General features: G+C 39.6%; 1 protein-coding gene and 1 pseudogene across 5 annotated transcripts in view; both read left to right on the top strand.

Annotated features, from left to right (window-relative positions):
- MICAL2 (microtubule associated monooxygenase, calponin and LIM domain containing 2) overlaps nucleotides 1-27972 on the top strand; it is a 181842-nt gene that overhangs the window by 5143 nt on the left and 148727 nt on the right. The gene's annotated exons all lie outside the window — the stretch shown is intronic.
- LOC114019245 lies at nucleotides 6077-6176 on the top strand (annotated as a pseudogene).

The following is a 27972-nucleotide window of genomic DNA, read 5'->3' on the forward strand; positions in this document are numbered from 1 at the left end:
GGATCTGCTGACTGGCTTTTTGCTACTGAAGAAGGTTAACTGCAGTTGCTTGGCTAGATTATTTTTATAATCAAATCTGCCACCTTGATTGGTCTTGGATATAGTGACATTTAATCCTAGTCTGATCTAAAGATAGATCTTTTATTGACAAGCTTAGAGCTTTTGAGCCCTGAAATAACTTTTTTATTTATATTTCCTTTTGGACACTCTCTCTTCCTAACTAGTTTTTGGGTAGAAGAATGTATGGAAATAAGCACAAATATTTGACAGCATACTAACTTTCAGCTAGCATCTCTCTGTAAACTTCCTGAAATAATATGAGAAACGCTTTCTGTGTATTCTAGCTACAACACTCCTCTGTGGTGTTAAGTGACTGGCTCTCGGTGCGCATTAACCAGCACAACATCCTTTTCTGCTCACAGATTGGGCCTAATTGGATGTGACAACTATTTTTATTCAGGGCTTTGAAGTGTGGCTTAATCTACAGTAGTAATTGTTTTATTAAACCATTACACTTTAGGTATGGGTTGAAAATCTGAGTTTAAACAAAATGCTGGCAGCGTGAGCAACTGGAGGGGCTCAGAAGACTGATGATGAGATATAGATTCTCTTGCCTGAAAGTCTCTGGACTGAATCTGCCAACTGTTGATAAGTGAAAGCTTATATCTGTTCTTCTGATATCTGTTCGGTGGCCAGTGCGAAAAGATCGGATGCCTCAGTCAATTTTAAAATTCTGTTCGCAACTGGCATCCTTGCTGTAATCTCAGCCAAGAAGGAATTCGAGCAAAGAAATGGAATTACATTCTTGCATATAGAGATGGTCCCTGCAGGTCAGAGTTGAAATATGTTGGCAGGGCTAGGAAATTTTATATAAGAGCCTCTGTTTTGTTTCAAGTTGACTTTTTTGTTAGGCATGTATTGCAAACTTTTTTTCATCAGAGAAACAATATTGGCTAGAACATAGTGCAGAGGGATGGGTATTGGGACACCTGGGTTTTAATCCTACCACCTCCACAGTCTTGCAATGGACCTTGGGCAAGACTCTTAACCTCACTGTGACTCCGTTTCCTCATCTGTAAAATGGGGCTAGTGAGACTTGCAACATTTATCTCCCAGGGATGTTAACAATTAATGTCTGTAAAATACCTTGATCTTGGATAAAAGAGGCTATATAAGTATATTTCAGTCTAAATAATTTTTAAAGGGATATCACTTTATATGCTAGATACACTTTCTTCTTCCTGCATGACAATTCACTGTATTCTAGAAATAAAGGGCATTGTAGAGTGGACACTTCAACTAGTTTTTGATGTTAACTTTAAAAATATTATAAGACTTCTCTCATGCATAATGGAATTAGTGATCGTGTTTATGAACTAAAACAAAGATGCACAGAATTACTGACCACTTCACTCCTGGCCTAATCTTACTTGAGAAAATCCAGGCCAAATACTTATGTTTTCTCTGTACTGTACACATACTAATAATTTAAAAGCCTTTGCTTTGACATTTGGAGATTTCTTTTATAGAACAATTGCTTCCTTGATCCTGTAATTGTTTTTTCCATTGGAGTAAAGCCCCAAATCATATTTATGCTTTTGACCTTGATTCCACTCCCTATTTCCCCCAGTCCTCTTCTTTCATATCTCTTGATCCCCCTCTTTGGATAGCAGAGTGGTGGTGGTTTCAGGCAGGCATAATGGAGTGACAAACAGCTTCTTCCAAAAGTACACTGGCTGTCGTATGGAGTTATTGTTCATTATAAGTGGATACACTTTATTATAAGAAGAAAAGGAGTACTTGTGGCACCTTAGAGACTAACAAATTTATTTGAGCATAAGCTTTTGTGAGCATCCGATGAAGTGAGCTGTAGCTCACGAAAGCTTATGCTCAAATAAATTTGTTAGTCTCTAAGGTGCCACAAGTTCTCCTTTTCTTTTTGCGAATACAGACTAACACGGCTGCTACTCTGGAACACTTTATTATGACACATGCATGACACCTTTTTATTTTCATACTTGAGACTGAAAAGCCTCAATCCTTTTTCTTAGGCTTTATAATGTACACACAGCCTATGATGGCATAGCCCTATACTGTAGCCGCAGCCTAAGCCAACTGCGATCTTTGTCGGTATAGGAACACCATCTCTCTGAAGGATGTTAGCTACATTGACAGAAGCACTCTTCCATCATCAAAGCTGTGTCTATATTGTTTTTGGCATAGCTATGTTGGTCAGGGGTGTGGCTGTTTTCACACTTCTGACCAAGGTAGCTATGCCAATACAACTTTTAAGTGTAGATTAAGAGCTCGTCTACACTATAGAGTTAGGTCAGTTTAAATATGTCGCTCAGAGTTGTGAAAAATTTCATGCCCTGTGCAGTGGAATTAAGCCAGTCTAAGCCCTGGCGTAGATACTGCTAGGTTGATAGAAAATTTTTTCCATTGATCTAGCTACTGGCTCTTGAGAGGTGGATTTACTACAGCAATGGAAGAACCCATTCCATCACTGTAGTAACTGTTTACGCTACAGCAGCACAGCTGCAACTGTGCTGCCCTAGCGTTTCTAAGTCTGAGCCTTGGCTTTCTCTGTATTATGTGGTTATGTGTTGGCATATCAATCTTAAAACATTTTATGACTAACCTGATTAATTTAACTGTTACTACATCCCCTTATATATGTTTCTGACACTTTATTCAGATGCACCTTCCAAGTTCATTGCTGCAAAACATATTTGCTATCCCTTCTGGCTCAGTAATCCACCTTTCCCCAGGTTAACTGACACCTGAAGGACATGACGATGCCCTTCCTGCAAAGTTGAAAAAATTGTAAAGCAACAAAGTTTATGGCATGGGCTAGAGAAATGAGAACCAAATTGAAAACTGGAAAATCCTAAATTCTAATCTAATTTCTGCTAGAGTCTCGCTGTGTGACAAAGTAACTTCACCTTTGTCTCCCACCTGTAAAATGGGGTAATACTTATACTTACCTACTTCACAGGTTTGTTGAGGGTTCATTAACATTTATATAGTGCTTTGAAAATGTAAAGCTCTGTATGTGCTAAGTATTCTAATTCTTACTGTGGCCCTAAGACGTGCAGCAATAGGACATGTTCTTGGGTTCTTGACTGACTTTGCGTTAAAGTAATTAGAACTCCAGATTTGCAGGGGACTGTCCTAGAATCATGAACCATCTTGAGTAAAACATGCTGTACTGTCTTATGTTGTTTTTGTTTGTTCTCTTAAAAAGTTCTGCTGCAGAATATTTCTTTTTCGTGCCCGGTCTCATGACCGGGGATGTGAGCAAGCTAATTGTTGGGTGGTGGTGGTCTGTGTATGCAGGACAACAGGGTCACTTCTGTGATTCTTTATGGTGAGTAAACTTGAAATATTTCAGTCTTGTGGCATAAATCTTGGATCTACCCCACATGTATTACGGTGCTGTTACTTCAAAAATAGTAACTTGAAACAAAATGTTAGGGGAAACTCTCAGGTACTGTGAGTTTTCAATTGTAAATTATTGTGAAATACCACACAGTTTCAGAATTTTTTGTGAGCTGCTGGTAATCTATACACCTCACTTCGGCTTTTGTGCTCATATCTTGAACTGACTGAAGTCAGTGACAAAACTCTGGTTGATTTCAGTGGAAGCAGGACTTGGTCCTAAGAGGCACTGTATGGTGTGGCACCTTAGAAATTAACAAGTTGCAAAACAGATTGTCAGGTCACTTTAAATAGAAGCCTATGTTATTGGAAGACTTTTTTTTTTAAAGTTAGCAACATGTGTGCCTAATTTAAATTTAAGAAGTTGTAGAACGCAAAACCAACGAGTTACATTTTTAGAAGCAATGCAAAAAATAATACATATTTTGTTGTGTGTGGAACACAGTGTTTCTTCAGACCCACTTATCCTTTCATCATCTGTTCTGTGTAGATCCCTGGTTTTCTTACTACTTAGTTTGAAAAATATTGTCACTGCTCCTGGTCCGAACATTTTGACTACAGTTGAGCTCCACCTTTAAATGTATGGTCTGCAGCTCTTTAAGACTGGCTATGGATGTGTTTACACTAGACTGACTCTTTCACCTGCAGTGTTAGTAATTCTTAGTATTTCAGTGTATTACATTGCTTCCAGAGAACACATGTTCATTTCTAAACTAAGGATGCTAGCTGAGCTGTCAACTGATTCAAAGACTTGAGATAGGTCTATTACTTTTCAGATTAATTGTGCATTTGCACAGTTAATGCTGCATAGTGACAAATTCCAGAGTTGGAGTTTGCTCACTTTTATTTTTAACATGGAGGAGCTGAGTAATACTATAACTCTTTTGTCTCCAGACCATTACATTTAGCCTTGCAAGTAAATAGAATTTTACTCTGCTTCCCTCAAAACTGGAGTTTAGTCACATTGGGGCCTGTCTTTTTCTTACTTCCATAAAAGGAAGGAAACTCTATTTAAGGCCACACATGGAGATTCTTACAGCATATTTATCTTTTTACCTAGTAGTACCTATGCTCTTTGAGGCTGGGCACCATTTTGTTTTGTGCTGTTATGTTGTGTACCATGTCTAACACAGGGGTGGGGGAGGGAACTAAATGAGAGAGCTATGTGCTAACACAATACAAATTACTAATAATCAGTAGTAGTAGTAGTAGTGGTGGTCTCTGCTGTATACAAGTCCATTTCTTTGCTCTGTTACACTGATACAGAGAGTAGAATTTCCTTTTCTTGCCCCTCTGTAGCCAGTGCTCAAATTATGGGGAAAAAAGTATGGGAGTTGAGAATGTCAAGTGGCTTGCTTTAATTTAAACAGTAGTAAAAAGTCAGGGTTCCGTACGACAGACCCTAAAAGTAGTCAGGGGGCTTGGCCCTCTCCAGATCCCCCTGTAATTCGAGTGCTGTCTATGCCCCCTTTCCTCTTGTATGTTGCAAGATTGAGACTATGGAGGGGAAATAATTTTATTAAAATTGACATAGGCCAGCCAGCATCATTCAGTCACTGTACAGAATCTTTGAATTTTTGTGAATCTGACTCCAAATGCTCTATGTATACAGCAAAAGTCCCATGGGCTTTAGTGTCATGAATACAGGATCAGGCTCATGTTTTATCTCTTTTTTTTTTTTTTTCCCCCCCCGCTGCCTCCCACATCCTGTTTTCACCCACATACATTTAGAAAATACACCAGTAATTTTCTTATTGGCTGCATGCTATCAAGTTAATATTAAACTGAAATTTTGAAATGACTGGTCTGGCATTGCAAATATGTGATTATGGAGTTTGTTAGTGTTTTAAAAAGCAAGTTCTTTGGATCTTAGTCCGCGATAAACCCTTCTCAGACTTTTTAAGCTTGCAGATTATTGACTGGATGTGCTGTTGCAACACCCAAAGAGCTGTTCCAGTTTACTCCTTTGTGTACGAGTGCCATAAATGAGCAGTAAATTAGAATGTATAAAAATTATGTAAATTTTTCAGTGGGGGTTTACGCAGTGGTGTTTTAGCTGTGTGGATTCCAGGATATTAGAGAGAGAAGGTGGGTGAGATAATCTTTTATTGGACTAGCTTCTGTTTTTGAGAGAAACAAGCTTTTGAGCTTGTGCAGAACTGTTCTTCGTGTTTTCAGTAACCCATTTAAAAATGTTTTATTGTGGTTGTTCCAAACATTTCTTCTTAAAATATTAAGCCACATAATGTGCAATAATTGGCCCCCAAAGTGCTGTCTTTTAAAGGCTGAATGCACCTTCAATTGCTCTACCGTACAGAATATATTGTATATATTTTGTAGTTTTCACACCCAGAGTGGTCACTTGAAAGGTTTTTTAAACAAATCTCTGTGTAAAGACTCAGAGAATGGTTTCTAATATTAACCTTTGAAATAGGTGTTGGGATGTGGGGGGAAGAAGATTGTTAATGCAGAGACTGAGGAAGACTGTTTCTCTTTGGGGAGACCTGTGTTTGGCAGGTAATGGCATTTTCATTTTTATACAATTGGCTGGGAACATATCACAATAACTATCCTGATTACTGGCTGAGGTGAGTCTATCTGTTAGTGTTGTTAGAGGTAATGTGCCTCCCTAACAAAGGTTAGCACTCCCCTTGATAAGGATGGAAGAGGTCCCAGTGGCCTTTACAACACGTAGATGGTTAAGTCATTGCCACTTACTTCGTGGCATCTAACCTCCCACACAAATGGAGCAGCACAGTAGACTAGGGAGGGGTAAATGGAAGACTGTGGAAGCACAGAGATATTAAAAAGCAGAGAAGAAACTGCAATATTCAAAACAATAATTCTTATGGACCACAGATAATCAAATTCTGGTACAGGGGATGCTGCTATATTATGTCCATGTGAAATGCAGCCTCAGCATTAAAAACAGGACATTTTGTCCCCATTTTACCAAGTCTAGCTTTCTAATTTTTGCATATTCCAATAACTTTGCTATATTTTTTTCCAACTGAACAAATCTTTTCAGTTATTGTAGAATCAAACTCATTACGAGAGAGGCTCAAAGCCTGAGGAAGTTGCAAGGTTAGGACTATAACAGGGTTTAAAAGAGAACTGGATAAATTCATGGAGGTTAAGTCCATTGATGGCTATTAGCCAGGATGGGAAAGGAATGGTGTCCCTAGCCTCTGTTTGTCAGAGGATGGAGATGGATGGCAGGAGAGAGATCACTTGATCATTACCTGTTAGGTTCACTCCCTCTGGGGCACCTGGCATTGGCCACTGTTGGCAGACAAGATACTGGGCTGGATGGACCTTTGGTGTGACCCAGTATGGTTCTTATGTTCTGAGTGTCCTTTGGCTTCACTGGGAGCTGAGGGTATCAGCCCCCTTGTGTGGACTTGTGTGTCCCATTTGGCTACTGTCCAGCTGTTTCTTGTGTATTTTCTGCATGTGGTGCCATTCTGAAGAGAACAGGGTAAGATTCAGGGTCTGGCAATGGGAAGTACAAAGATTTGGCCCAATGGCATGACAGAGCAGAGGTTCTCAAACTGTGGTCTGTGAGCTCCATTCAGGTGGTCCGCAGATAGTTCCCGCTAAGGTGCGCGCAGGCGTGGCTCCACTAATTAGGTGCCTGGACCCTAGAGAAGACGCACATGTAAGATGAAGTGGTGGCCTACGGGGGTAGGTGGGAGGGGTCAGAAGGCGGGTGGGGGGAATTTGGGACATGCAGGCCTGCGGTGGCCAGAGAAAGAAGGCCCTCCTTCCCCAGCTCAAGGGCTGCGGCTGCCAGGGAGAGACGGCCCTCCTTCCCAGCCCCAGCTTGGGGGCTGCCGCAGCAGGGGAAAGAGGGCACATTAGAAAGGTATTAAAATATTAGTTATTAAAATATGAGTTATGTGCTTTTATTTGTAGAACAAAAAAGTTAATTACTATTAAGTTTTTTTTTTTAACGTAGCGCTTTTATCCAAAGCATTTTACAATAGTTAACTAATGGTACAAACAACATTTGGAAAGATCATTAAGTGGTCCACTGAGACTCTCAGCAATTTGGTTTGCGTTTCTATATACACAGTTTTATAAATAACCAGCTGTCACTTCTACATACAGTATTTGTGTTTAGAACATTAGTGTGGTTGAATAGGTATCAGAAATGTGCACATGTTTAAGGACTGGAAACAAGTTCCACAGATATGAACTATTGGTGCATGCATTCAAAATTTAGTGGAACTCACCTAGCTGAATACCTGTTGGTATAATTAGTCTTTTGAGATATAGTGCCAGACCCAGAGAAGGAGTACAGTGGAGTCTTAAGTGATTGTTTTTCAGTTTAATTGCATTAATAAATAATGTCTCGAGGTGTACCAACTAAAACATTAGAAGAGCACAAGTTCTGTGTGCTGAACTAAAGCATGTTGTGTTTAATAGTAAACCTGCTAAAGTGAATACTTAAACATCCAGTGCATTGTTTCAACGGATTTTTCATATGGAAAATGACTACACACCGGGTTGGACAGTTGATGACATACTTTCTATTAAAAGTGCTCTGAAAGTGGGGGTTGTTTTAAATTTCTTGTCAGCATTCTTGGCATGCTGTATTATGTGATGCTCCCTTGCCACATGTGCTCACGATGTGCCATGACATATAACCACATACCAATGGTAACTTGATGCAACATGCCAAACATTTAATAAGACACTGTGTTGTGGCTTTGGTACCTGGTATAAATTTGGGAGCAGGTATTTGAGCTGAAATTTTAAGCAGAGACATGTTATAATGGCTAGGTAACTTAATACTCTCTTTACTTAGTTGTACCGTGGGCTGCTGTGTGTGGTGAGAATGACAACCAAGGTTGGAGGTCAGACCTATCTAGTTTTGTATTTTGAACCTTTGAGCCTTAGATATTTGGACAGGAAAATAGGTTAATGCGCAACAGGCTTACCCATGTTATGCATGTTAATAGATATTGCCTTCATTATATGCTCTGTGCATTAATTTTAACTGTAAGTTAGATAAATATGAAATAGCTGTGATACAGAGGACCAGCTAGAACAAGTTAAGCAATTGGTGCTTTGGAAGCAGCTGACAATTCCTCTCCTGCCCCAAGAGATGGGCTCAGGGGATATAGACCTGGGGTGGGACAGTATACATAGCCTGGGCCACCCTTCAAAACTTGTGGAAGAGCTGGGGTTGTCATGACTATTCTGCAGCCCTTGCTGTATTGGGGAAAACCATTCCTTGTGTTGGGAACTTTCATGGGGATTGGGGAATATGCAGGATCGGGGCAAAACAAGTACTGGCTGTTCCCTGGGAGAGCAAACTTCCCTTTGTGGTCATCCCCATGTCCTGGTAGAATGATGGGGAGAGAAACGCAAGAATGGGGATCCTGCATGTATTTACATGGGAGGGGATGATCCCCAAAAAGCTTGATCTACACTTGCTCGGGGTAAAGTTGTACCACTAAGATCCGTGAGAGGAGTTTTTACTACTTTTGACTGAAAGAGGTACAAGTTTTGTAGGTGAAAAGATGTGTTTATATCTCAAATATATGAAATGCCTTTTTTCTAAAAATCCAGCAGTCAGTAATTTCTGAAGGCTTCCATTCACTTTGAATTTAAACACATGGCACTATGCATTCCTGTAGCTAGCTCGTGTTTGATTTAATTAATGCATTGATTTTCACCACCACCCATCATTATTTGTTTTTAATTTGAGTAGCAAATGATTAATGTATATACTTAAAGGAACAACTTCAGGTGGGGTAATGGGAGAGAATTTACATCTCCCATTTAGAGAGCACTCATCATGCATTAATACTGGACAAAAAGAACGACAGATCTGTTTTAGATAAGTGGAGACTCTCTTTTTGTGTGTGTTACAGCACACTTTCATAAAGCTGGGTTCAGGGTGCAACTTGATATTAACTAAAATATGTGACCAAAGCCATATGTTTAACAGAATATTTCCTGAGTCAGCTTTTTCCAATGGAATATTGTTTTAATGTACAAATGGACGAAACAGGTAATTCCAGAATGCAATGTCAACATGAAACACATTTCCATTTTCAATTTTCTTTCATCCATTCAAGCACAGTTCTGTTTTGTGACATACTAGGTAAACTTCTCAAAGAAGCCTAACTCAAAGAGACTTCCAGTGGTATATAGGCTCCTAAATCACTTTGGAGCTTTTGACGTTTTTAGTCTATATATGCTTGACTGTTACGCAACTATACAAGCGTTTTTAAGAATCTTCTTGCTTAGTTCATGAAACACTATTGACTCCTAAGGTAAACAAAGGCACATAATAGCAGGCAGTGTATTTGAAGCTGGCATCTAAGATTTCATTCAGATGCACATACTAGTATAGTTACTAAAACTACTCTGATGAAGAGGCCACAAGCTTTTTTTGTTTTTGTTTTAGTGTAGTATACAAACAATGCTAAAACTTAAGGTCTGACTGATCAGCTGCACTGTAGCCAGTGCACTAGCCTCCTACCCTTGAACTTTATTACGCACGTGTGTAAGAGAGAGAAAAATATTGCTGCTCTTGGAGAAAATAAAAACTTTCTGGATAAGTTTTTACCTTCACTGTTTCATTTATCTGGTCTGTCTACCAGATGTCAACTGATATGTCGGTTTTGACCAGTACTTTAGACTAGACCTGTGGCATACAATATGTAGTTGATCCTTTTTTCAAATTGTCTTTTTGAGATGACAACACAGGATAGTTCACGAAAGCCTTCATTACAATTTAGTTTTTAATTACGCTGTTTCTGTAATGAGCAAATTATACCTCTTGTCACTTGCTAAGACACATCCCATGCTTTGAATCCAACCTTCCTCCTTCCCACGTGGGCTTGGCCTGTTGTCTGATATTTTGTTGTGAAACTGTCAGCTTAGGGCCTGCAATAATGTAATCCATTCTGGATTTCAATGGAGGGGAAGGAAAGCTGTGTGTTTTTTTCCTTCTGATGATTCTATCAGGATTCTAAGAAGGAGCATTTTTGAAACTCTCCATAAGGGGGAGCTTCCCTGTCTTCTACCTAATCCAAGGAGTTTACTGATGTTTTTAATGACTGGAGCTGAAACAGTGAATTTTCAATAGAAACTAACATTGACAACGTAAACATATTTTTCTCTACTGGATTTGATTAAGCAAGTAAAGGCAAAGTTTTTAAAAAGTGACAGTCCCTTCACAGAACAGCATTCAGATAAAGGCCAATTGACAAAGGAAGCGGAGCTACATTCACCTTTTCCTTTTGGAGATCTAAATTTTTCATGAGAAATATCAGAAGCCAGGAATCTATATTGAATAAAATCTACACAAATCTTTTTTTTTCTTGTGCAAACAGTTCATAGGCTATACGGCCAAAAGGGACCATTATGATGATCTAGTCCGACCTCTTCTATATCACAGTCCATAGAACTTTTCCAAAATAATTCCTAGTGCATACCTTTTAGGAAAATCATCCAATCTTGATTTTAAAAATTGTCAGTGATGGAGAATCCACCATAACCCTTGGTAAACCTTGTTCCAATGGTTAATTATGCTCACTGTTAAAAATTACACCTTATTTCCAATCTGAATTTGTCTAACTTCAACTTCCAGACATTGGATTGTATTCTGCTTTTCTCTGCTAGATTGAAGAACCCATGTAGTACTTACAGACTAATCAAGTCACTCTTTAACTTTCTCTTTAAGTTAAATAGACTCAAAGAGATCAGTCGTTTTAAGGCATGTTTTCTAATCTTTTAGTCATTTTTGTGGGTTCTTCTCTGAACCTCTACAATTTATCAATAATCTTCTTCAATTGTGGGCACCAGAACTGGACACAGTATTCCAGGAGCGGTTGGACCAATGCCAAATACAGAGGTAAAATAACCTCTTTACTCCTAGTTGAGATTCTCCTTTTGATGCATTCCAGGATCGCATTAGCTCTTTTGGACACAGCGTTGCACTGGGAGCCCATCGTAGTCTGATTATCTACCATGACCCCCAAATCTTTTTCAGAATCACTGCTTCACAGGATAGAGTCCCCCATCCTGTAAGTATGGCCTACATTCTTTGTTCCAATACGTATGCATTTGCATTTAGCTATATTAAAATGCATATTGTTTGCTCACGCTCAGTTCACCAAGCAATTCAGACCTGTCCTTTTCATTATTTGCCACTCTCCCAATTTGTGTGTCCTCTGACCTGTTCAAAGTAGCACACTAATTCTACAGGGCAACACTAGAAGAGACTGTAGTGGCAACTTGTGACTAAAGCTTAGAATTTGATTTCTTCCCCCACTCTCCCTACTTTTTTAGACTTGGCATCTTCCGTTTGTTACAAATTGAAAACAACAAACTCATTATCTGTATGTTATGCCATTATGTTAATCTTAGAAAAGTAGAAATAAATCCCTTTCCATGATGTGGTTATTAACTGCTACTGTGTCTAGTCGCCTTAATCCAATATAACACTTTCATTGTTGAACCAGTTTGTTTTTTCAGGTTTCAGAGTAGCAGCCATGTTCGTCTGTATTCGCAAAAAGAAAAGGAGTACTTGTGGCACCTTAGGGACTAACAAATTTATTTGAGCATAAGCTTTTTTTTTTTTTTTGTGAGCTACAGCTCACTTCATCAGATGCATTCAGTTTTTTCAGTGTACTTTTAAAGGGCACTTATCACAAGGCATCTTACTACTACCGAATAAAAACTAGCAAATATTAAAGATATCAAATTATGATGTCTAGTCTGATAATAAATTCTAGGTGCTGGGGAAGAGCCAAGATCTCTCTGACAAGCTACCTCATCTACAAAAGGGATCATATCCCAACTAATACATATGGTTGGAGAGGGGGAAATGGAAGATGTATAAGATGCAGAAATGAGTGGGGGAGCAAAATATGATTCCCAATTAGTTTAAAAGAAAAAAATGGGACTTGTGGCATATCCTAAAGGCAGCCAGCAAGGGCTCTGATGAGCCTTCTTTAGAAGAGTTTTTTGTCATTGAATATCCTCAACTAAAATATATATATTCAGCTCAGTGCTGATCTGAACCTTGGGCCCAAAATCAAACCCACCCTGGTCAGCCATGACAATTAATCAGGATCATTGATAGAGAAACTGTTGCTCAAGTACTTGGGAAGCTATTTTATCAAGGGTTTGGTATACCAGTGCAAAGGCCTGGAATTGTATCCTTTTTCATATCAGCTAGTGTAGGTCACTGAGGGCAGGTTTACATACTCCCTCTATTATACCCCCTGGAGCAAATAAACATCTGAATTCTGCAAGCATCAGAACTTCTGGCTCCATTTCCAGGGTACCCAATTGAGGAGTGCACTACAGAAATTTTGCCACTTACTCACACTTTCTCTGTGTTAGTGCACTATTTTATTTATTTATTCTTGCTTTGCTTATTGTCCTGAGCGCTCAGTAATACTACGTAGAATTCTGATGCTCTAAGAATGGTTTGATCAGTAGTTTGATGCTACATGCAAAAGAGACAATTATTTTGAATGCTTTCAAAGCTTGTGAAGTTTCTCATTCAACTTGTTCCGTATTCCTTCTCAGATCATTATTACATTCACATGTTTGAATATTGACCGCTAGTGTTCAATTACCAGGCTGAGTAAACACTGAGGAAAAATATTTCTGGTTCCTTGAAGTTAGTTTGTCCGCATGCAGGTGAACAGGCACTCGTGTGTGTGGGGGGGGTGAAACAATGAGGTGAGCACTGAAACAAACAGCTTTTAACTGCAGTTAAAAAGTAGGAGACCAATCTTGTAATTTCATTCATCTCATGATGCAACTTCTGTGCTGGAAGGCAACACTGCTTTCCTATTGCACTGTGCTGCCCATCAATTGTGATTTCTCTTCAGTAAAGCTAGCAACAGTGCCGGTAGCAATGGCATTATACTGTTGGAATTGAAATATTTCACGTATTTAAAACAAAAATCCCATTTGGAAAGATCAATTCAGTAATATCCTGTGTCATGTCTGAAGTCTGGCTTCCATAATATTGAAAAAGTGGAGAAATTAATAACCAGTCATCTTTAAACACTTCCAGGTAGTCTTATTGCCATTCTGGGTTGTTTTTGTGACAGAGTAAAGCAAGCATCTTTAAGCAGTGTGTACTATTCTTCCCTGAGGATGTGATGAAGGAATCTGGGCTACTTTGAATGTGGCTTCTAATGTTTTCACAGGCTTATCCCAAGAGGCCTCTTTTTTTTTTTTTTTTTCCCCCCTCCCCTTCCCCTCTCAGCCCATCTCTGTTTTCCACCGCACCCCCACCTTGGTGAGGTGAAACTTGGGAGTACACAAGACAAATCAGACTTCTTAAAGGGTTACAGTAGTCTGGAAAGGTTGAGAACCATTGGGCTAGAGCCAGGTATGTGTGGCCTGTACAAGTCTGAGGCGCACTTTAAAATTGTGGGATGTGTATATGGAAGAAGTAGAGATCTACAATATAAAGTAGAGGCTTAGTGACAGTGAGGGCTTGTCTACATTACCCGCTGGATCAACGGGCAGCGATCGATCCAGCGGGGGTCGATTTATCGCGTCTAGATGCGATAAATCGACCGCTGAGCACTCTCCCGTCTACTCCGGTACTACATCGGAGTGAGAAGCGGAAGCGGAGTCGACGGGGGAGTGTCAGCCGTCGATTTACCACGCTGAAGACACCACGGTAAGTAGATCTAATTACGTCGACTTCAGCTACGTTATTCACATAGCTGAAGTTGCGTAACTTAGAGCATTTCCTCCCACCTCCCCAGTGTAGACCAGGCCTGAGAGAGAACGTCCCCTATTCAAGGATAAAGAAGGTATATTCTGCTGCAATGCATAATCGACAAATGTTTGCCAAACAGCAGAAGTGCAGGTTGCCAAGACAATTGATTATTTGCTTATTTGTGCTGGCATGCCTTGGGGTCCTGGTCCATGACTGGGGCTCCTTTGTGCTAGGTGCTGTACAAATACTGAACAAAAGATGGTCCCTGCCCCAGAGAGTTTCATGTATTTTCAAAAGAAATTGAAACATAGTAAGGTATGGAAATCCAATTAAGGCATCCAAACAAGCTTAACTCTGCCCACAGTGACCCATGAGGGGAAAAAACAAGAACAAATTGTATGGATTTTAAAAATAAGCAAACACTATTGTGCAATAATTATAATTACATCATTATTGCATGGCATCACAAGTAGGCAGAGTTAAGGTCCCCAAACTACTTTAACTGAGTGTTTCTATACATTTCTTTTAAGTGGTATCCTTAGCTCCAAACTTCCTGGGTTTTTAATGCTTGTTTTGATTTTTTTGCCCTGAATTACTGATACTTACTCAGCCTTAATGCTAGTTTAACGTAGGCTTTTCTGGGAATTTATGCATATTTTGACATTGGCAGCCTACAAATCAGGTTTTCCCAGCCAGATATTTCGTTTTAAATCAAATCTACTCTGCACTAAAGCGAATGTTAGGTATAAAAGACAGTGGAAAAAGTAGCATCTCCTTTAAAAGTTGTTTACATACCACCTTGTTATATGTGTACTTCAGGAATGCAGGCAGGGCTAGTGTGGGTGTACCTTCATAAACTCAGAGAAATAAAAGCTAAAGTTGTTCAGAAATCAGTGGAAAAAGAATTTGCTAACAAACAGACCCATGGTTTATTTTCTATTAAGATCTGAAGATAACATCCTGTGAGTTTCCTTTAAAGACATTTTGTTAGGTCTGTTGGATAATTGGAAACAAGTGCCTGTGATTTTTTTGCAAAAGAGTACTTAAGACAGTTGTTGAAAAATCTTGAAAACTACTTTTCTTGTTGGCTTTAATATTTTTAGCACAGCAAATTTAACCGATCTTAACAAACTCGTACAATCGGGGTTTAGAATGTGTGATGATAAACAGTTATGAGCAAGATTCAGTAATAGTTCTGTCTGCATTTTGGAATGTTTTTCTTATACGATCTTCCATGTTGTAGAAGATGCATGGGGACTTGATTAAATCTGACTGTCAACCTGCCCCATGAAAGCGATAATGTCAGTAGACCAGCATTTTGTTATAGTTTAGTTCTTTTACTTCCAGAGAAATGTTGTCATATTTCATCATAACTTTTTTTTGGAGACTTTTTGTTTTGTGCCTCAGCTTCCCGTCGATTGGTGGGGAGGGGACATGGGCTCCATCAAGTTCCCCCACTGGTTGATGCAGGTGGGTGACATTTCTCTCCTCCCAGCTTACAAAAGAGGCCCTCATCAAAAATTGTGGTGCAGTTCACTACCTGAAAACTCCCCAGCAGTCTTCTGACTGGCCCCGCTTCTGTGCCCCCGTGGCATTTTCTGGCTAGGAGTCAGTGGTGGGTTGACATGAAATGGGACCTGGATGCAACTGAACCAAAGACACACTCCCTCCAAAAAAGGAAAAAAAAAAAAAAGAGAATAACAACTCAGAGCCTCCCCCTTTCCTGTATGCTTGAGACTCCCATGCATTTCTCTGATTCAGATAAACTTTCAAGTCTGACTGACTGTAGGGAAATGAATTGATTAGTGAATATATAAACACTAAAACAATGTTCATTTTAAAGTTTTATTTTCAAAAATTCTGGACAAATTTCCCGGTATATTGCACACAGCCACCATGGGGCACAACATACAAAGTCTGAGAAGTGAAGTTCAGAGCCATGAAAGAGTTCTCTTCAGATTTATCCTATTCCAGTTTCCTTTCCCTGGAAAGGCCATTATAAACTCTGTTTCTGTTGGAGCATGGCCCTTTGGGGGAGGAGGGCTTAATAGTAATTGTCGTAACGTAAGATAGTAACCAAAAGTTCACATGTTAATTTAAATCTAAAAAGTTAATCAAAGGGGAAAATATATTTTAAGATACTGTGATACCAAAGTTATCAGTCGAATTAGTGAAATCTGTCTAGTGAATTGGGGACACTTGAATTAGATAATCCAGAAATGTTTTAAAAACCAAATACATGATCTTGTTATCTCTTAAATCTTCATTTAGGTACTCTGGACAGTTCAGTGAAAATCTTGGAAATTCAAGACCCCAGTTCTGTCCTCAGTAACTTCATTTGGTTGCATAGTTGAGAAAGAGGGTGGAATTTCAGTCCCAAGTGTCATGTTTGATTTTTCTTTCTCTCTGATGTAAGTTCTTTTTATACTGATAACTAACTTCTATAAAGTTTGAATAGGTTAAACCGAGGCCAAAGTTTTCAAACCTTGATGTTGAAATGTAAGCAATTAATCCATGTATGTGTGTCTAACTAAAAATGGTCTGACTTCCAGAGGTGCTGAGCAACCACTGCTCTTGTCATACATATGTTATGTGGGGAAAAGAATCGACCCGACCCCCCCAAAAAAAACAAAAACAAAAAACAAAAAACACATCCATGTAGGGAGACGTTTCACTGACTTCAGTGGAGCCAGGATTTCACTCCATATGCTTTTTAAAAAATCCAGTCGTGACTACTTCTTCAAACCCCCCACAGGAAACAAATGAGAAACTTGTCAATGTTTCGCTTCTTGTCCTGAACCTTACTCATTCAGGCACTGAAGGCTCTTCCTCATTTGGTCACCACAACCGACTCTTGGGTCGCTTACCTCTAACACTCACTGCCGCATTTTAGATCATCTCTTTCCAGCTTATGCCTCCCCCTAGTCTACACTGGTGGTAGCCAGATGGCTGGCAGCTGCTCCTCCATGGCTGTAGGGAGCAACAGGCACAGAGAAGAGCAGTGCTACTGGCCTAATCCTCCCCAATGCTCTTCTTTGCTCCCCAGTTGCCAAGGGTAACTTACTCTGGTCATGGGGGACCCTTGTTAGATCTTTGGATCTAATCTTCATGGGTTGGATCCTAAATCTACCTCCGGGGGTTGAAAGACCAGCATTTGCTGTATCTTATGTACCTTTGTTCCCCCAAATCCCCTGCTGCCCTGTCTCTTGATGCCAAAGTGAGAGTGGATATTAAGCTTCTGGATTGGATGAGTCTTCTCTTCCCCAGCAGGTCAGATGTTCACTGTGCTCACAACTTCATCTCCCTCCCCTCGGCCTTATTTTTATGCCCTTAGACCTGTGGTTCTCAAACTTTTGTACTGGTGGCCCCTTTTACATAATAAGCCTCTGAGTGCGACCCCCCCCCGACACTTATAAATTAAAAACACTTTTTAATATATTTAACACAATTATAAATGCTGGAGGCAAAGTGGGGTTTGGGGTGGAGGCTGACAGTCTGTGACCCCCCCCCCCATATAATAACCTCGTGACCCCCTGAGTGGTCCCGACCCCCAGTTTGAGAACCTTAGACATAGAAAGGGAGTGGTAGAAGCATGGAATCCACTGAGCAGCTAGCTGCTTGTGGGTGGGGTCAGACTTGAGTGACAGCCACCTGGCAGTGCAAGCTACCTCCCACTTTCTGAACTCCAGCTCTCCCTTTGCTCCTCTGGGTGCACTCTAGTATGGTGTGAGATTGATAGTGTTAGGAGCTGGCAGCTGCTGTTTGTTAATGATGATAGGTGTCCAGTTGCTTTAGAGATGGGTGTGAGAAATTCTGAGTGATCTCTACAGTTGTCTGAATCCTTTCTGAGACACATCACCCCTCAACAGAGCAGCAAGGAAACTGCAAAAGCCATGTTCTGTAAAAACAGCCCATTCTGATGGTTTGTACGTTTGGGTTTGAATCTTTAAAACCGATTACATACTTTATGGGGGGAAAACAAGCCAGGATTCTCACTAGATTTTAAGTTTGTCCCATTTAATTGTTTTCAGTGACAATATATTTATAATATAATGTACATTGAATAACAGGAATATTGTGCTAGAAGACGTACATTTGCTTGTTGGACACTTTTTTTATTAAATTGCTTCCTGTGTCTTTAATATAGGTCCTTAATATATTTTTTGCAATTTCCCTCCTCCCATTTGTTTTTAACCTAGAAAAACAGCAACATAAACTTCTTAGTGTTTATATCTCATTTTTGTGCTACTACAGCAGAGCTAAAACATGTTAACTTTCATTCTTTTATAAGAAGTCTAAACAACATTCAAGTTTAATATATTTTTGTACATACATTTTAAAATCAATAACTCTTGAAATTATTGATCATGGTTTGATGATGCTTTTGTATTCAGGCTTTCAAAATTGTACAGATTCTTATTTCATTTACTGAATCTTTTTAATAAGACTTTTTTATTTTTATATATATATATATATATATATATATAAATAAAAAAAAATCTTGGAAAATTAACTTTAAAATGTGTACACGCATATTAGAAACATAAAGGGAATGTTTTAATATTGTGAAGTTATTAATTGTGAAAACCAAATCTTAAGATTTTAATTGCATTTCACTGGGTTACCAGAAAACTTATATAGAGTAGGCCATGATATACATTAGTGTTATTACTCAATTACATTAGTAGTAGACAAAGTTAGTCTGGTATACATGGTTACACAGGCTTGTATGTGCTTGTGCTGTTTCTGGAGCTCCCTGGAGAGAAGCTGACATTTATATGTATATATTTTAATTGTTACTAATTGCTTCTGATCAAGGCTGCTTGATTGTACAAGTGTGTGTGTACTTTACATGTATGTGAGGTTATAGAATAGTGTTAGTTCTCTTCAGTTCAAGAGCTCTTTCACTGGTGAGTTCTTTGTGGTGTTTACATGAGAGAGATGCCTGAAAATCTCTAATATAGGATATCCACCTGTGCTAAGTTTCTCTTTTCTAGAAAATAGTTCCAGACTTCCCTGAATGTACCCAACTTGTTGTGCAGCTGACATATGGATTTCTCCATCGTAGCAACTCCTATAATCTATTTCTGCTATTCTGCCAAGTTGGGCCCAGTCCCCTCCTTCCCCTGGGTACCTGTCTTTAAAAAAGGGGAAGAAAGAGGACGGAGGGAATTGCAGGCCAGTCGGCCTAATTTCAAAACTTGAAAAGATACTGGAACAAATTATTAAGCAATCAAATTTTAAGCACCTGGAGGATAATAGGGTTATAAGGAATTGGTTCTGCATGATTTGTTCTTGACAAATCCATGCTGCCTATCTCATTTGCTTCTTTAGGGTTACTGGCCTAGTGGATGAGGGAGGGGAGAAGCAGTAGATGTAATATATCTTTATTTTAGTAAGGCATTTGATATAGTCCCACATGACATTCTCGTAAACGAACTAGAGAAATGTGATCTAGATGAAATTACTGTAAAGTGCGTGCACATCTGGTTGCAAGACCTTACTCATAGTGTAGTTATGGTTCACTGTCAAAGTGGGAGGGTGTATCTAATGGGGTTCCCCAGGGTCAGTCCTGGGTGTGATATTCGTTCAATAGTTTGTTTAATGACTTGGATAATGGAATGGAGAATTGTTTACAAAATGTCCAGATGACACGAAGCTGGGAAGGGGGTGCAAGCATTTTGGAGGACAGGATTAGAATTCAAAACAACCTTGACAAATTGGATAATTGGTCTGAATTCGACAAGATTAAATTCAATAAAGACAAATACTCCATGTAGAAAGGAAAAATCAAACGCATAACTACAAAAGGGGAATTAGTGGCTGGGTGATAGTACTGCTGAAAAGGATCTGGGGATTATAGTAGATCACAAATTTCACATGAATCAACAATGTGAGGCAGTTGTGGAAAAAAGCAAATATTCTGCAGTGTATTAATAGGAGTGTCGTATGTAAGACACAGGAGGTAATTGTCCCACTCTACTCGTCACTGGGGAGGCCTCAGCAGGAGTAGTGTCCAATTCTGGGTGCCACGTTTTAGAAAAGATGTGGACAAATTGGAGAGTCCAGAGGAGAGCAACAGAAAATGATGAAAGGTTTAGAAAATCTGACCTATGAGGAAAAGTTTGTTTTTTTTAAGAAAAAAAAAACAAAAAAACTGGGCATGTTTAATCTTAAGAAAAGAAGTCTGAGGGGGAACCTGATAAGTCTTCAAATATGTTAACGGCTGCTATAAAGAGACTGGTGCTCATTTGTTCTGCATGTCCTCTAAGCCCATTACTTCTTGTCCTACCTTGAATCTGCAGCAAGGGGGACTGAGGTTAGGTATTAGGATTAATTTTTAAACTACAAGCATAGTTTAAGATCTGGAATAGGCTTCCAAGGAGGTTGTGGAATCTCCAGTCATTGGAGGCTTTAAAAAAAGGGTTGGACAGACACCTGCCAGGGATGGTCTAGTTTTACTGGGTCCTGCCAGAGAGCAGGGGCTAGGGCTTGATGACTTCTCCAGGTCCCTTCCAGCATTATGTTTCTATGACTCTGTCTGAGGATTACACTTGGGAACAATTTTAATTTAGGGCGAATTTGAAAGAATGACTATAGAGTGACTATTCATCTTGAAAGTGCTCACCATATGACTCCATAATACTAGACAAATAAAATTGGGCAAAATTTCACTAAGGGTGGTGGTTAGCTTTATTTTAACATGCAGGCTATTTTTAATCTTTTTTTATTAGTTTTACTGCTACAGTAACCATTAACTTCAGTTGTCTTTGCTGAGTGTCTTGGATAAAGCATAAAACAAAGCTTGGCTTCCAACATAAAAAGGACTAGACCAGATCTGCATCAGAGGCAACTATTTCTGTAGTGCTGACATCACAAAACTGAAGAACTTAGTTGTACAAATGTTTGAACTTAAAGCTAACAGAGCTTAAACTTTCCAGAAATACAATACGATCAATGAAGTGTCACATTCGCTTGCTCTGAAATATACAGCAACTTGAATACTTGTTAAGTTTTACTTTTGTGTAGGAGGTATGGGAAAATTGTACTTTGTCATTTGGATTCATTTGCAATATTTGGGTCTGCATCTGCAAATCCTTATTCATGCAATATTTGGGCCTGCATCAGAGGATGATAGGATTTCTTGTGCAGGTCAGCACTACTTGCATGAATGATGGTTTGCAAGTTCAGGTTCTTTTTGGTTGTTGTTCAGATTTCAAGAATGTATCCATGTATCATCATGCTAATGCTATGTGGCTTTGTCTCCCTCAGGTGGCTAAACCATGTATAGAGGTTTCTGAGTTCGCTTCTGCCTCTGAGCTTATAGACCTAGTCCTTTTTATGCTCAAGCCATAAAGTACCCGGCTTTTACTGAGCTAACTGGGCAGGATCCAATATTTTGGATGCAATAGCAGACTTCAACATCCTTATGTGACCTAGCCACTAGAGGGGACAAAGAGCCACGTTGTGGTGGCATGGGTTACATGTATGGTTCCATATTCCCATAATAAAACTGGAAGCACTGGTTTGATAGTGTGAAGAAATAAATTGGTGTGCACTAAGTGTAAGCTGGATATCAAATATGTGAAATGTGCCTAGGTTTGTAGATAAAAATAAATGAAAATGCTACTTCTAATAAATCTGCAGAATTTTAGTAGACTGAAGAGGTCTTTCCCATGAAGGTATGCAAGTGTACACTGAAAAGCACTGATGGGTGCGTAGACACTCATGCACATGCTTCTAGCTATATTTTATTATTGTTGATTCCAGATGGAGCAGGTTAACTGGGCAGAGCAGCACTTGTTGGAAGGTCTGTGTTTAAAATGTCTCACATAACTCCAACAAAGCAAGCTGATAGCATGTTCGGTAACCTTGTAAGTTCATAAGCACAGAGTGTCCTGGTAGGAATTGTTTTGAATTCCATACTTGACCACAAAAATTATTTTGCAGGAGTTTTGTGTAAGTCAGCTTTTTGTAAAAATGAAAAAACAAAACAAAACAAAAATCCAAACCTAACCAACCAAAAAAAGAAATGAACCAACCGATTCAATTGTTAATAAAGGAAGAAAACTTTGAGGCTTTGTTCAGAAACTTCTTTAGTGATTGTTGAATTTTAGGCTTGTGCACAGATTCAGAGCTGTGAGTAAACAATATTTCAAGCAGTTTGGATTACGTATTTTAATTAGCTTTCTAAGTGAAGTGAAGAAAGATTTTGCTTTGTTATTGCCAGAATAACTCTTTAAAAAAAACACCTTTCTATTATGACAGTTCGTGGGGGGGGAAGCCCCCTGCGGTGGAATCATTGTTTTCCTCTAAATATAAATATTTCTATTTAAAACAGTGGCTATAAAAACAAAATGTCTCATAAGCAGAAACTAATGTGGAAAGCCTAGAAAGCCCTGTAGTGCTGCCAGTTTCACTTGCAAATCTAATTGTAATGGTACTAAGCTTTCAGACTTTCATGAGCCAGGCAAGAGAAATTGCTTTTCAGAACAGTTGCTGATTGTCCCTGGTCCTGTGCTTATCACAGTATATAGGCCCAGTTAGAGCAGAAATGAAGTGGCTCGTCCTGTAAAAAAGTAGAAGGGGAGAAAGGCCAAAGTAAATGCTTACTACAAATGTTGCAGAATCTATTCCTTTGCTTCTGATAATGTTTGCTTAAGGTTAAAAACAATAAGTTCATTGTATTCTATGTGCCTAACTAAAGTCTCAGTATAGAACTTTACTCTCAGTAAGCATGGAAGAATTAGGGCTTTATTGAAACTGGAATCAGGATTAATGGTATTGAAATACTTGGAATTTAATCTTTTTACAATCCACTCAAGAAGTATGTTCTCAAATACTAAAAAGAGAGCAACATAATGTGTCTGACTAAGAAATAATTTTTCATGTTAAACAGACAGCTTTTGAATTATTTTTATTCCCCCCAATGAAAAATTAAGTAGCAAGATAAGTTTTAAACTCTGAACGCACTATCTTTATAAAACTAAAGTACTATTTAATTTTTACAGAGCAATATAAAAGTAGTTCTGGTGTGGATTTCTCCTATATTTTTATGCAGTTCAGTGGAGGTTCTGACCCTCAAACAGCAGACAAAACCCCAAACATTACCGTGCCCCCAAATTTATCTTTTGGGGGCATGATATTTAGGTAAGCCTTTAAATTTACTTACATTATTCTAGGTAAAGACACAATTATCTGCTTTAATGTTTCCAGAATCACTTGGGTAATATAGTCTAAGATTTCAGCAACATGTGCCTTTGAGGCTTTCAACTCTGTTTCATCTCCAGAATGATTTGCATTTTAAAAACATAAATTTATAAGTGGTGATACATCCAAGCACAAGGAAAGTCTGAAATCAAATATTTCCCTATACGCTGGTGGAGTTTGTATTTATTTCCTCTTAAATCCATTAAAAGCATTTTAGATGGTACTGAATCGGATGCATTTATCTGTGGTTAGGAATTATTCCATTCAGCCCCAGAGGACAGACTTCATTGAAAGAAGAAAAGGAGTACTTGTGGCACCTTAGAGACTAACCAATTTATTTGAGCATAAGCTTTCATGAGCTACAGCACGAAAGCTTATGCTCAAATAAATTGGTTAGTCTCTAAGGTGCCACAAGTACTCCTTTTCTTTTTGCGAACAAAGACTAACACGGCTGTTACTCTGAAGACTTCGTTGAATCATTTCTGGTGAGCTCAACATGTGCAGTGTCCCAGTGAAATAGCAGTGAGTGTTCAGAACAATCTGTCTGGAGAGTATCAGCATTTCCTCTTCTGTGTACTGTCCATCATTGTCATTGGTCAACATAATGCTCATGCCAAAAATAGAGCCATGGTGTTTTCAGTAGCAATCTGGAATTCACAGTAACCAGAGTGTCCTGCGCCTCATGTCTATCAAACCACAAATCGTGGCTTTTGTGAAGAACTTGACCTCTGACACAATTAAAAAAATTCAGCCAGTGAGCAAATGTCTCTGCTGAGATTTCACTTTGTCCATATTAAATAGTTTTAGGATTATTTTGGAAACTGACTGACTGGCCTAAAGGCTCTCCTTCTATGAAACCGCCCCACAGAAAGGGGGTGGAGGGAGTTAGTCGGGAAAATGGGCAAGCCTCACCTTACGGAGTTCCATATTTCCACTCAAGGCTATGTGAAGGAACAGGAGTCCTTCAGTCTGCATAAAGAGGCTGCCTATTTGTACTGCTTCTGATATCCTATCTCTCTCCTCAACAGCATGGTTTCCTTTTGAGTCAGGTTGCCACTGGCTCCCACTACCCTGCCAATGCCTTACACTCCTCCTCTTCCCCTTTCCTTTGCAAAGTGAGGGTAGAAAGCACAGAGGGTACGTAAATGTTGTTAGCTTATCTGATGGCATTTTTAGAGGGGAGTTTTCCAAGTGGTTATTAAGAAGGAGGCATGCTGCATAGAATGACTAGTCCCATCTGCCAGAGTTCCTTCCCCTCTTTCTCCTCCTGAAGATCCCCAGCCATGCTGTAGTCACATGGTGTTTGGATGAAGGATGCTTAAATACCACTCAAGACTGGCAACAAACTTCCCCCCCCCCCACCGCTGCCACTGCTGCCTTCCCCTCCTCCACGTTAAAATCCTCTGACATTCCAACTCAGCCAGTGTGTGCAATACCATGGATTGGCGCTTGAAGACTAGACTAGAATCCTGCCCCTTTCAGCTGGAGTGAGTGTTACTGTGACACAGAGCCCATGAGTGCATAAAAGGTGGAGGAACTAGGAAGATCCTCCTCAACCCTAAAAAAGTCAGATGGAATCAAAACTTGGTTGGGACTCTCTTGGCTATAAGAGGCTCCCCCAATTCAAGGAAGCTCTCTAGATGGGCCTCGCACCAAACTTTTATTTTCTTTTATTGTATATCTCTTAGAGGCTGATGTCTTCTGCTTGCTAGGAGCCAAGAGTCAGTGGAAGGCAGGAAAGTGCCTCTTTCCTTTTGATTAATTGGAGCCCTCTAGAAAATCAAAAAGCACTAATGGCTTAGGTGCTCTGAAGTGCTGTATGAAAGTGTTGGTGGGTGGTGTGAAATATTGACTTGTGGAAGGGCTTCTTCCAGATATCCTGGCTCGGACAAGGAGTTATTGGTGGTTATGCTGGCACATTGACCTTTCCCCAGTGACAGACTTTTTCCTGAAGTTATCAAGTTTTTGCTGCAGGAAACTGTAACTCTGGCAGAGGCCAGCAAATTTAAAGTTGCCTTTGAATGAAACTAAGGCTATGTCTACACTTGCAGAATTTTTGCGCTGTCAACGGTGATAGTGAACTGGTGAAAGAAAAGCACTGGTTTGTGTACTCACTTACTTCCACAGGTGTCAGAGAACGTTTACATTTGCAGCACGTCTAGCCTCGATGAGAGCAGTGCACTGAGGGCAGCTATCCCACAGTGCAGCTTTCTCCATTTTGATGATAGGCCTTGTGGGAAGGGAGGCCGGGGTGATCGCAGGGCATCCTAGGACCCTGCACAGCCGCCTTCTCCCCAAACATTGATCAGCTCCAAGCATTGCTCGAAGCAGGGGATCGTTTTCTCTGTAGAGCAGCCATTGTCATCTTGCCAGATAAATGAGCACTTGCCAAGAAAACAGGAAGCGGAGTTTCAAAGTTTCCGGGGCTTTATGGGGGGTGGATGTCTGTTTACCTGGCGTCAGAGCAGCAGAGCTACTGGCCAGAGTGGTCACCTAGGCACTGTGGGATATCCTGCGGAGACTAAAAGCTCTGTAAACAGGAAGAATGTGTCTTCACTTGCACGTCACCGCAAAAGCATCACCGGTAAGAGCTGTACGCCTCTCGTGGAGGTGGCTTTCTTTTTTGCAGTGAAACTTCTGAGTTTCACCACAAAAAGTCATTGGCAAGTGTAGACGCTCCCATGGTTTTTGTGCAAAAAGGGGACTTTTTCCACTTTAAATGGCAAGTATAGACATGCCCTAAGTGGGTGGCTATAGCTATATCACTCCTCCTTTACTTTTCATTCGTTTCCTTATGCTGACTTTCATATATCGAGGATGTATTTTGAGAAGTTAACAGTTAATCACCCTGGGCTTGAACCTTCAAAGGTGCTGAATGGGAATGGAAGCACTCAATCCGGGCAAGATTAGAGCCTCTGAGAGACGGATCAAGGGAAAAGTTGTTTTTTTGCTTCATGAAGCCCTTCACAAACGAACAGGGAACATACCACAAATGAGGAACTCAGACTGGAAAACAAAATTGCCTAACGTATTCTTGGCAATAAGTATTTAATCATGGCACTAGGTCCAAGAAAAGGTACAAACTCTCAACACTGGAAATTTATTATACCCTAAAATGGCAACAGAATGATGTAAAAGTAAAGGTTATTTATTTTAAGCATGGCCACAAAACGTAAGCATTCCAAATGCTTCTCTGTTTCTTCCCACAGGAGGCTTTTATAGGTTGCCTATATTCATTCATGTTGAAAGAATGCAAGATTTATGTGATGGGTCTCCTCTTAATTTAAATACATTGATTATTTTGGCTTCCCTTTCCGTTTGAAGCAAACGTGGGTAGAGAATGAATGGTTTGTGAACAATGTTAAATTAAAAGTGTATCTGGAAAGGCCCTTCTAACAATTTATTTTAAAGCTAAAAGCCAACTGATGGGGGTCCAAGTAAAATAACTAATTATGTGGGAGATTAAACAAGCCTCAGTTTGGTATTGTGTTTGGAATGGTAGGTAATTCCTTAATAGCAGGAAAAACGGAATATGACTGGCCCCACTTAACTCTGGATTTGAGTCCAGGTAAGCTCTCGCCAATTGTAAGCAGCTAAATAATCCATCTTAATTCTCTTGGGGAAAAATAAGAACTTGGGAATCTAAATCTTTTGACCTGGGATGACTTTAGTGGGGAGTGTCTGAAATTCAGAATGAGGGGTTAAAGTAGGCTCTGGGAGTGGCCCTACAAAGTTATTTTAGTACTTTAAAATATACACTAATTAGAGTAGCTTTCTCTTCTCACAGCTCAATAGTAGTTGTCCTAAATACTGCATGTGGTTTGACCATCAGGAACACTAGTTACTCATTACATGAATGTAATCATTTTAAATAACAATGTGCAAAGAATGCAGGATTACCTCCCTTATACTGGAGAGTATTAGATTCTTTTTCATTTGGGCTTGGTTCATACGGGGGTTGGCAGAGTGGAGTAGGTCCCTTTTTCCTGGAATTTCAGTTTTGGAGTAACAAGACGTGATGCTCCAGTCATCCTAAATGTTTTCTGCATGCAACTGATGACAAGATGAACAGGCTCCTCATGCTGAATCTAGGTTGTTTTGGGTTACTTGTATACTAATGCCCTAGCTGTAATTGGACATCTTTCTTTAAAATAATGTAGTGTTGACTTATGGCCAATTCCCAGAGATACAAGGCTCTGACTACAGTTATGGTTGAGGGATGCTTCTGAGGAATTACTGTGTGAGAAGCCTTCAGAAAGGTATCAATTGCTAGCTAGTAGAGTAAGGCCAAAAATGATTGTCATTAGACAAATGTGATAGCGTTTTAGGGAGAATGAGTTGTCCTTGAAACCAGTGCATTAGAGTGTTTAAGGATGTTTGTAAGGGTCATTATGAAATAAACTGATGCCTAGCATTAAGAACATAAGAATGGCCCTACTGGATCAGACCAATGGTCCTTCTCGCTCAGTGTCCTGTCTTCTGACAGCGGCCAATGCCAGGTGTTTCAGAGGGAATGACAGAACAGGTAATAATCAAGTGATCTGTTCCCAGCTTCTGGCAAACGGAGGTTAGGGACACTTCAGAGCATGGTTTTGCATTCTTGCCTA

This window comes from Chelonia mydas, chromosome 6 (assembly GCF_015237465.2).
Source record: "Chelonia mydas isolate rCheMyd1 chromosome 6, rCheMyd1.pri.v2, whole genome shotgun sequence".
NCBI classification, from domain to species: domain Eukaryota; kingdom Metazoa; phylum Chordata; order Testudines; family Cheloniidae; genus Chelonia; species Chelonia mydas.